The sequence below is a fragment of the Atta colombica genome, unplaced genomic scaffold, assembly GCF_001594045.1.
Source record: "Atta colombica isolate Treedump-2 unplaced genomic scaffold, Acol1.0 scaffold38, whole genome shotgun sequence".
In the NCBI taxonomy this organism is placed as follows: domain Eukaryota; kingdom Metazoa; phylum Arthropoda; class Insecta; order Hymenoptera; family Formicidae; genus Atta; species Atta colombica.
Window position 1 is genome coordinate 2355231 of NW_017259490.1, and position 10425 is coordinate 2365655.

Consider the following 10425-nt stretch of genomic DNA (forward strand, 5'->3'; position numbering starts at 1 on the left):
TATTAATTATATATTATGTAACATATTTGTAATTGTAATAACATTGCAAATGTTGCAGCAATGTTACTGCAAGTTTCTGCTGTGTATGGGAACATATTTTTCTTTAAAATCAAAATTATTACAGCAAAATTACATTTCAAAATTAGTATTACACAATTTTATTGATTCAAAACACTTAAATTTATTTTCTAAATAAATTTTCTGTAAAAGTTTTATTTTATAATTTTTTTAGGAAACTTTTTATAGAAAACTCAGACAATAAATAAAATCTTATTTGTAAATTTCTCTTCTACTAAAAAATTCCGTTCTAGCACTAGCATTTAAAACGTGTTCTTTCAATGTTTTTTACAATCTCTTTTTATAAAAAATGTACGAAACAATTACGAAAATTAATAAATATTTCTGAGATTATCGACTACTATCTGAATCTTTTGCTATGTAGTTCGCTAATTGCATGCTTTAGTATACTACTTTTATTGATCGAGATGCGCTTTTATTTGCACGCAATTATATATTTAGCTAACCCACATCTGCGCATTATTCTGTTCTCTAAATTGTTTAAATTGCATTATCCTTTAAAAATTTCAATTTTACGAATCCAGTAATATCGTTGAAATTTAGAAATTTTTCAATAAAAATAATACCCACTTTAGTGTATGTAAAATTTGCTTATAGAAACTCGATGCAGGTACGAGAAATTTATTGTTAGATGTACCTGCTCCGAATCTGCAAGGTTACGTCTTTGCATTTGTAAAATACCACGACGGTACGAGATATCGATATTGATTTACGGAAATTTAAATTCAAATAATATAAGCGAAATGCAGAATAGCGGGCCGTGTTAAAGTTTCAACGGATTCGTGAGGTCAAATCAAAAATTTCCAAGCGTATTTTTCCATGGCGCAGCGCGACTCACTGGAGGCTCGTGCCTAATGGATCGAATCGATGCGATTTGAGTTTGTGCAAGGTTCATCATGTCACACATGTGCAATACGATCACGATGACCGTGGCCTGCGTAACCTAGTACCTGCGATGTCCTTGAACCGGATTGTTCCGCGCTTATCTAGGAGTAATACGGCTGTCAGTGGTGTCATTAAGTGTCAAGATAATAAATCTACACACATCACATCCTTTTCAGTTTTCACATGCATCGTTTCAAGTAAATGGATAATAACGTTCTCTAATAATCGTACATTATACCACACTTAATTGCAAATTTTTCTATATTTTACGTATTTTAGTTACAAGCGAATAATGTTGATAGATTGTTATTTTATCATGTTAAAAGGCAAATAATATAAAAAAAACTTAATTAAAATGACAAGGATTATATACTTGATAAAAAGAATTGCTTTTAAAATTAATTTCCTTCATTTGGAGAAGAATTAGAATTATTTTAAACGTTTCAGTTCTTTAATTACACATAGTAAAATTTTTTGTATTACTATTATTAAACTTGCAGCAAAAGTAAGACGCATTATCATCTTTATCTGGAACCAAATGTATTATTTAACAAGTGACCTCGGCTGAGCTATATGTGGAACTTTACTAGCATCTTAACAATGCTGGTTTTTACAGTCACAGGGATTTTTTTATGTTCTCTATACGCTATTCCATGCAAATTTTTAAATTATAGACCAACTATACCTCGCTTATATTTTGATTACGTGCTTAGCATATTATACGAGAACTTTTGATTTCGGTCGGCTCATCCAGTAAAATGGCACAACGCTCTTTTCCACCGGAACATTAAATCGATCGCGCTTAGATTATATCCGCGACCTCGCATGCCGTGTATAACTTCATGCAGCATAGCGAACGGCACCCCGTTCTCATCGAGAACAATGTATTTACGTAGTTTTTAATCGTTCGTGTTTGCTGAAATATCATTATCATATCATTACCGCCGAGTATCTTTATCTTTGTTACACGTGCGTATATAGCTATTTGCGCGTCGTGATTAAGACAGCATCGATAAGATTTCCTTAGGTTGATATTCCGATAGAAGAACGAAAATAATCTCTAATACTTCTAATACGTGATGGCGATAAAAGAAAAATAGTAAAACATAAAATAATGACATATAATGATTAGATTTGCGTTTTGTTTATAATAATATTATATTTATATAGTTATATAGTTTATTTTTTCTTTATTTTTAGATATTATTATACTTTGATTATTTTTAACAAATTTAATTTTTTGTTAATTGAGAGTTTTAAATTATTCTGTTGAATTACATTTCATTGTAATTTCGGTAATTTGTAATATGCATATCAAACATGTCGAGAAAAGATGAAAAAAGTCAAAGATATAATAAGACCGAAGATAAAAATAAACAAATCTAATTTTACTCATTGTAGATGTTCATTGATACAAGTTTACAATTACGAATAAATTCACTGCTTCACTCGCCGATTAACTTTAGCTTTGCGTGGGTGTCATCCGAATCCGAGATGAATCTCTGCTAATCTCGATTAAATATGAGATTCAGTTATGTGCGGGAAAGGAAAAACGGAGACAGGTGGAGCGAGCAATGCGATGGTTTCTTGCCGTAAAATCAAGTCGAGTTCACCCACTTTCCTTTCGGTCTGTCCCTCAAGGTAGCGGCGGAGAATATTACCATTCGGTAATCTACTCGCGTGTGCGTACGTGTAGGTCGAACGTAACGTGTAATTAGGTGTCTTAACGCGCACCGTGTCCGATGCACTGATGTAATGCGATATTTATGGCGATAGAAGTAAAGGCTTGTGTAAATATTATACTGAAAAAAATTTATTAAATCTTAATACATATTTTTTAAGTAGCACTAATTAAATATTTACTCACAGTAAATAAATATTTATATATGTAATAAAAAAAAAATTATAGCTAATTCAAATTAATGTTTTTTATATTAAATAAATTATATATGATTATATGACATTCAGTACATTTAATTAGTACTATTTAATTAGTACTATTCAAACAAATATTTAGAATTGCTACATCGTTGACCTTTCTTCAATTCTGATATGATTTTGATGCATTAGGAACATAATCGATTGATAGTTAATATGATAAAAGTATATTTCCTTTCCAAAAATAATCCCGAAGAAAATAATTTTATGTAATACGAATAATTTTTTAAAAATCAAATTCTGTATTTTAAAAATATAGAATCTTAAAATTTTTCTTATTTTCTTCAAAAACAGGTTACACAGATTAAAAAAAAGCAGTATTTTAGAAAAAAAATTAAAACCATTCCATATCCAGCAAAATAATTAATAAGCAACATAAAATTATTATGAATGTAAATTTGCTAACAAAATTATATATTGGTTTAATTATTCGGTTTGTATAATACATCGAGGTTGTATAATATGAAAGAGCACGTGCCAACTTTAATAGTAATTGATCTCAATAATGCAGTTTGAAATAATGTAACTAAAAGTTATACATATACTTCTCTTTATATTATACATGACATCTATTGGTTACATATTATACATCGAGTGCAGATGTAAATATTAACTGAAAAAAATTTACTAAATCTTAATACATATTTTTTAAATAGTACTAATTAAATATTTATTCGCAGTAAATAAATATTTATATATGTAGTAAAAAAAAATTATATCTAATTCAAATTAATGTTTTTTGTATTAAATAAATTATATATGGTTATATATGGCATTCAGTACATTTAATTAGTACTATTTAATTAATACTATTCAAACAAATATTTATTAAAATTTAGTACATTTTTAGTGTACATAACAAAATTTAAATTTTAAATTAAATCTCATTTGCTATCTCTAATATAATTTTAATAATTATATCACACGATCCAAAATGGCAATTACGGAAAAGAATGCTGCACCGAATGCATGTTTTGGCAATATTATTAATCTTAATCAAATCGATTTATCGCGTGATGAAAGGCAAATGATAAATTTCGGGCGTTGCGTCACGGCCCAAAATCCATGTGTATTTAAATGCACGAACAACTTTTTCCCGTGCGATTCTTTATTTATGAGTTCGTGCCAGATACGCCGTGATTTTAATATTTTATCCGCATGTACTCGCTAATTTTGGCCGGATGGCAACGATTTATGTGGGATTATGTTAATTTCCCTGGAACAGGTAATTCTTATTACTTGGGTTTCACCGCTTCTTCTCACGTAAAATTGTTATAATGGTCATTTTATCAATTCGGAATTTCCTAAAATAATGTTGTCTCGTTGAAAATAGAGCATGATATTATCTATCATGATATAATCAGATATTGAATGATTCGATCGAGTATGCTATTTGAAAATAATGTTCATACATTGCTTCTCATTTTTTTATTATTTACGTATATCGATTAAAGGAAAGTTATCGAATGCGTACTGCTTAAGTATTGGGTTGTCCGGAAAGTTTGCCGACTAACCTATATAATTTAATAAATATATACTAAAATTTAAATCTTCTGCATTTTCCTTCAACATCGGCACGAACTTTCTGGACAATTCAATATATTAAAGTATTGTATATTAAAGTCAATATATTAAATAGTACTTCATTAATATTTCATATTAGCTGTTACTCAAATAAGCAGCGTTTAGTAAAAAAATATGAAATAAATGAAAAATGAATAATATAGACAAAAATTTAATAGGTTGCATTTTGTGAGTATCAACTGCATTTTAGAAAATCAGAAACAACTAATATTAATTTTTGTTCAAATTATGTAGCTCAAATGTAGCTGATAATATAATTATGCAATTTTACTCTGAATTTTTATACTTTCATGAAAAAAATTTATTATAGAATATTTTATATTTATTGTATAATGTATATATAATGTACGTAATTATAAATACGTACATTGTATTATACATACAACGAATATAAAATATTCTAAAATCCTTTTTTTTATGAAAATATAAAAATTCCAAATTTTGATGTTTCAAACACTTATTATTACATGTTTATTAATAACTATTAATAAGTAACATAAAAAGATACGATTTAAGTAACTGATTGCCTAAATCGTTCCTTTTTATTATAGAAAGACTTATAACAAATTAATTAGTTATTAGTAAAATCACTAAACATGTTATAATAACTGTTTGAAACATCAACACTACAATTTTGAATGTTTATTTACGTAAAAATCAGTACTAAATGCAAAATATAATAAGAATTTGGCAATTCTCTCCTACGCCTGAGATACCTTGATATGCACGATTTCAGCTGATCATAAAATATACATCTAAGTATGCGTTGCTCTCGTCTCTTCGAATTTTGTCGTTGTCCTCGATACATGGATGAAGCTAAACAAGACAGGTTTATTGTCCTCGGCATTTTTTGACCTTCTTTAGAGAGACGACGACGGCCGCATGAGCGACGTCGGGCCAACCCAGTTTCACGAGCATCAGTCGCATGCCGCCCTACCTATAAAGGGGTATTCAGTTTCTCTGTTATGGGACTGTGCTAATTGGAAAGAGATTTTTTTTCTGTTGAGAGAGCACGTTGATTCGCATGATATCATTAGAATTGTTCGCGCAGCTTTTCGATACGTCGTGACACTTCGTTCTACTCCAATCGAGATGCTGTTACATGTGAGTAATTCAATGAAAGCTCGCGATTAATTACACTCACACATATATCATCTTTCTATGAGAAGAAAGATGATATATGATACAAAAAATTATAAAGAAATTATAAAGAAATACAAAAATAATAAAAGCAGAAATGAAATCATAAATGACATATCGAAAATTTTTTTCTTGATCTTTCTATTTTTGCACAGCATCTAACATACACAAAAAAAAACTTTTTTAAATCGTAATACTATGCTTATATATAAAATATATTATATATAAAATATTGTAATTTATTTTAAAGATTTTAGTCTTGATTTGATGGAATTTGTATTGATGTAAAATTTTTGATTGATAGTTTCTTTCTTTGTGTACTAATGAATAGATTTTATTAAAGTAAGGCTACGTTACGTTTTATGAATATTCTTTACAAAATGTTTGTTGGCTTGTCAAGGTGATTTTAATTAATCACAAAAGTGAAACAAATACGTGATAGCTTTGCTCTGCTTTGTAATCGTCCTTCATCATTCCTCTCTTGGAATTTCATCATGTCATTTTAATTATATTCGTATTATATACAGCTCCTTTTCTTGATAATTTTCTTGAGTGATACACAATGAATATTTGGTTTTAGTAAAAAACTTTAATATTTTAGTAATGCTTATGCAATATGTTAATTTTTTTACTTATTTGTCACGATATTTATACTGATAATATTTAAACGAATTGACAATATTTAAACAATGAAGACACATGCTGATTTACAATTCATTAATATACAATATATGTGTAATAATACTTAATAATAAACTTTGCTTTTCATTAGCCATCTCTATCATGATGATTAACGCTGTAATTTTATATCATTAGGACACAATCAGCTTAGTCTGCTGCGTGAAAGACCGTTCTTATCTTAGTCCGAGTGAAAGCAACGAGGAACTCATTCGCGTACGTACGCTTTTTTGTCGATGACTTTTTCGGTTTCATATTACCATGCGCTGGACTTTCACGAGCGATCCGTGTGATGCATACGTCGAAAAGTGCTTCAATATTCTCGATCATCTGAATCATAAAGTCTGTCGAAGCTTTCGAACGATGGAACGAGAGTTGGGCGATTAAAGTTAATGATGTGATCCAGGATCGTTTGGCACGATATAATGTATGACGATAAAGCCGGTTTACATTTGAATGGTGTAACAGGAGCGAAGGTGCGAAATGAGAGAAATAAATTTTGCTTCTTTATTACATCTTAAATATATTTTTTTTTGCTTCTTATTAATCGTCTAATGTTACTACCTCACCTATCTTATTAACTTTATAATTTAATTTTTTTATATATTATTATTTTTTTATCACAATAAGAATCGGTTCGCACATATTTTGGATTGTCCGGAAAGTTCGTGCCGCAAAAGATTTAAATTTAATAAATGAAATTAAAAATTTAAATCTTCTACGTTTCAATTTTCCTTCAAAATCGGCATGAACTTTCCGGACAACCCAATAGAATCAGACTTAGATTTTTTAATATTTGAATAAATTTAAATAGAAATTGTAAATTAAAGCAATTATATAATATTTTATAATTACTTAATTAATATTAGTACATTAAGTACATTAAGATTTACTATGAATTTGGATGCGAAAATATTCGTAAATGAAATAAATAAAATTATGTATTTTTTTGATTATATTCGATTATATCGAATATTTTTATTAATTTTTGTTTTATTTAATCAATTATTTTAATTAACTATCTCGAATATGTTTTTTCTTATTTAAATTTTACAACAATTTTTTCGCAAATGATGTGATTAAACGTAATGTAAGTTTTCGTGTGTAAATTATATGGTTTATAGTAAAATACGAGACGCAAATCATACATCGTCGACGCAACGCACATACCGTTACAATTAGATCAATTGTTATCGTTTACTCGAGCTCGTTATAAAGTGAGTTTATACGTTTCGCACACATGCAACAAAAATGAGAAGCGACGTTTTTTTTTTTGAAGTTTTTACTCTTATATTAGCAATGAAACTTGTTTGAGTATATATCATGTAATTCTTATACAGATTCTTACAAATTTATTCTTTAATCTATAATTTACTTTATTTATATCTTCTTGATCTTTTATTCTATTCCAATTTTATAAAAAATATAAGAGACGTCTTTTTATCAAAATATATATTCTTATTCCAATTTTGAAATTTAATTTAATACAAATAAAATATTTATCCAACTCCAAGTATGAAAAAACAAAACTTCGAATATATAAATTCTGGAAAATGCTTATTTATCTAAATAAATATGAATGCTCCAATATCATTGCGCCGTTTTCTGCCCTCATGTATACTAATCTGCAGAGGCTGCGTTTGGCGTGATGCGTCTGCAAAAGAAATCGGTCGCGGATGACGTATTGTGAGAGACGAACTTCCGCGGTGATATGATCTCGTAATAGTCATAAGGGAGAAAGTGGGATAATCCGTGCCCACGTTGCATTCCTTTGAATTTAAGCGCTATATGAAACACTCATTTTCATTTAAGTATTACAATGGGTGGCGATACAGTAATAGCGTACACATGTACAATACGTAAAACTATGAATACATACTTCATCGCCTTATAATAACTCGGAATTTCTTATATAAATAAACGAGTAAGTAGCTTCCGTTTGCGCGATTCTTTTTTCGCTTTGAGGAAGGTATAGGACCGGCAATTACCTTGCCACGCGAAGAAGAAACGTCAGCTGCTAGACAACCAGCAGGTTTTCATAATAACAGCAAGTAGACTGTTAGATGTCAATTATCGATAGTTAGCAAGCGTTTGCGGTTTCGCTCCGAGCACGCGGTAGCGCCGTCATTATTACGCACCATTTGTCGCACGAATCACACATCGAAGATAGTAGTATCTTAAACGGTATAAAATACTTTATGATAGCTAGATGGTTGCTATTTATATATATATTGCAGCCTCGGATATACTCAGAAGAATTTGCACTTTTTTATATCCAGCTTTCCAAATAAAGATTTCAATTGTTGGTATACGATTATGATACAGAAATACTACATATATTGGCGTTGCCTGGCTGGCGTTGCGGTAAATACCGGTAATAAATCAATACGTTTCCCTATAAAGCTGGTACACCGTGATTCAACGTTTCCCGCGCGTTGCGCCATTTCGTACCGCTATTTTCTCATTCGTACATATCGCGATCAGCGCCCAAAGCGAGCACGTGATACGTAACGCTATAAACAGGAAACGGGGAGTGACAGTTCCACCTAATGAGATTTATCCTTGCGCGAAGGCCACGCCTGGCTTTGTATAGAACTCCGAATGTTTCGGGCCCACTAGCGATGCATAGCGATCTTTTTTCAGCTATAGATTTACATTCGGAGAGGAAATGTCGCACTTTATCGCAGATCGATGGACTTTTCAATTCGCGATCATCATCGTGATGCTGCTTTTTGTCAGATGTTTGATTTCTTTCAGAACTTTACGTATTTTTAGTGAGCCGAACTATCTTGCAAGAACTACGGTAAAGCGTGTAATACAGTGAGATCGCGTGATTGTCGACAGTTTGTAATCCTTTGAGACTTACGAAACTCCTAAGGGATTCTTACCTAATGCTAAAAGAGCACCATAATTAGGGTAGCCTTGTGGTTCAGCCTCAATTATAAATTTCATAACTGAAATGAGATAGGAAATGATATATTTTATTGAAAGTAGCAAATTTAATTTATATAATGTATCGATACTGGAAATTGTATCAATCATAATTATTTGTATTTTATAATAAACGAGTTAATTAATTATGGAAGATTTGCTTGTACATACATCATTTATATACGTTTATTTAGAGAAGGTTTTGTAAATACGAGAATATCTGAAGCATACACAGCTTATTTTGATGATGTAATTCCATTCTTAAAAACTTTGGTAAAATCGATATAGTATATCAGTTTACAATTTATTACAATTAATATCCTTATAATAATTTGAAACTTAGTGCATTAAAATTGAATGCGTTTCATGTGTATCTTCATTATGTACTTCGTTAATGAAGCAAAACGTTTAATGAACAAAAATTCTCAGCCTCTCTGTATCGTTTGCAAAAGTATATTTTTTTTGTATTTAACAGATCAATTATAATCTTATGAATCTTTGATTATATCGGAAGAGTATAGTACAATAACGGCCAGTGAGAAACTAATAACTTACAATTTGCATGAATCGTGTAAACAGAGCAAAGTGCGCAAATGATATGAGTCATGATTAAAGTGATGGCGTGATGATTCTGATTATCGTGGTAAATCGAATTCTTTCCATGGATGTCTGTTTGTGTCATTAGTGCTTTCTAAGTGCTATTGCGTTTGAAATTAAACGGTTCCGCGATTCAAATGAAAAGAAGAAAAAAACATAAAAGAATATAAGGAAGAACCATAAAGTGTATCAGACAAACATAATTGTTTAATAATTATAATTCAACGACGATAGACTAACGTTGAGTTGGATGACTATTGTCCAAATCATTTATAATTTCACGGTTCGCCGCGTGCACCTTCGCTCAGATTTTGCTATCTCATCCAACTCATTTCTATGATACATGAAAGCAATGCCATTTTTCTTCAAAGAAATGTCTGACCATTAGTAATATTTTCAGTATTGTATTGATATTTTTTCTAGTCATAAATATTAAATTTTAATATTTAAGGATATCTTCTTATATCTATCAATTAAAACTATTTAATTACATAATAATTTTATATTTAGTTATATTTATTCTTTTGAATGAATTTATATAGGTATTTATATAAGTATTTATAGTTTTTCTTAATAATATGGTTTTCATATATT

General features: G+C 29.7%; 1 protein-coding gene across 1 annotated transcript in view; it reads left to right on the forward strand.

The window, feature by feature from the left end:
• LOC108690971 (four and a half LIM domains protein 2) overlaps nucleotides 1–10425 on the forward strand; it is a 129243-nt gene that overhangs the window by 461 nt on the left and 118357 nt on the right. The gene's annotated exons all lie outside the window — the stretch shown is intronic.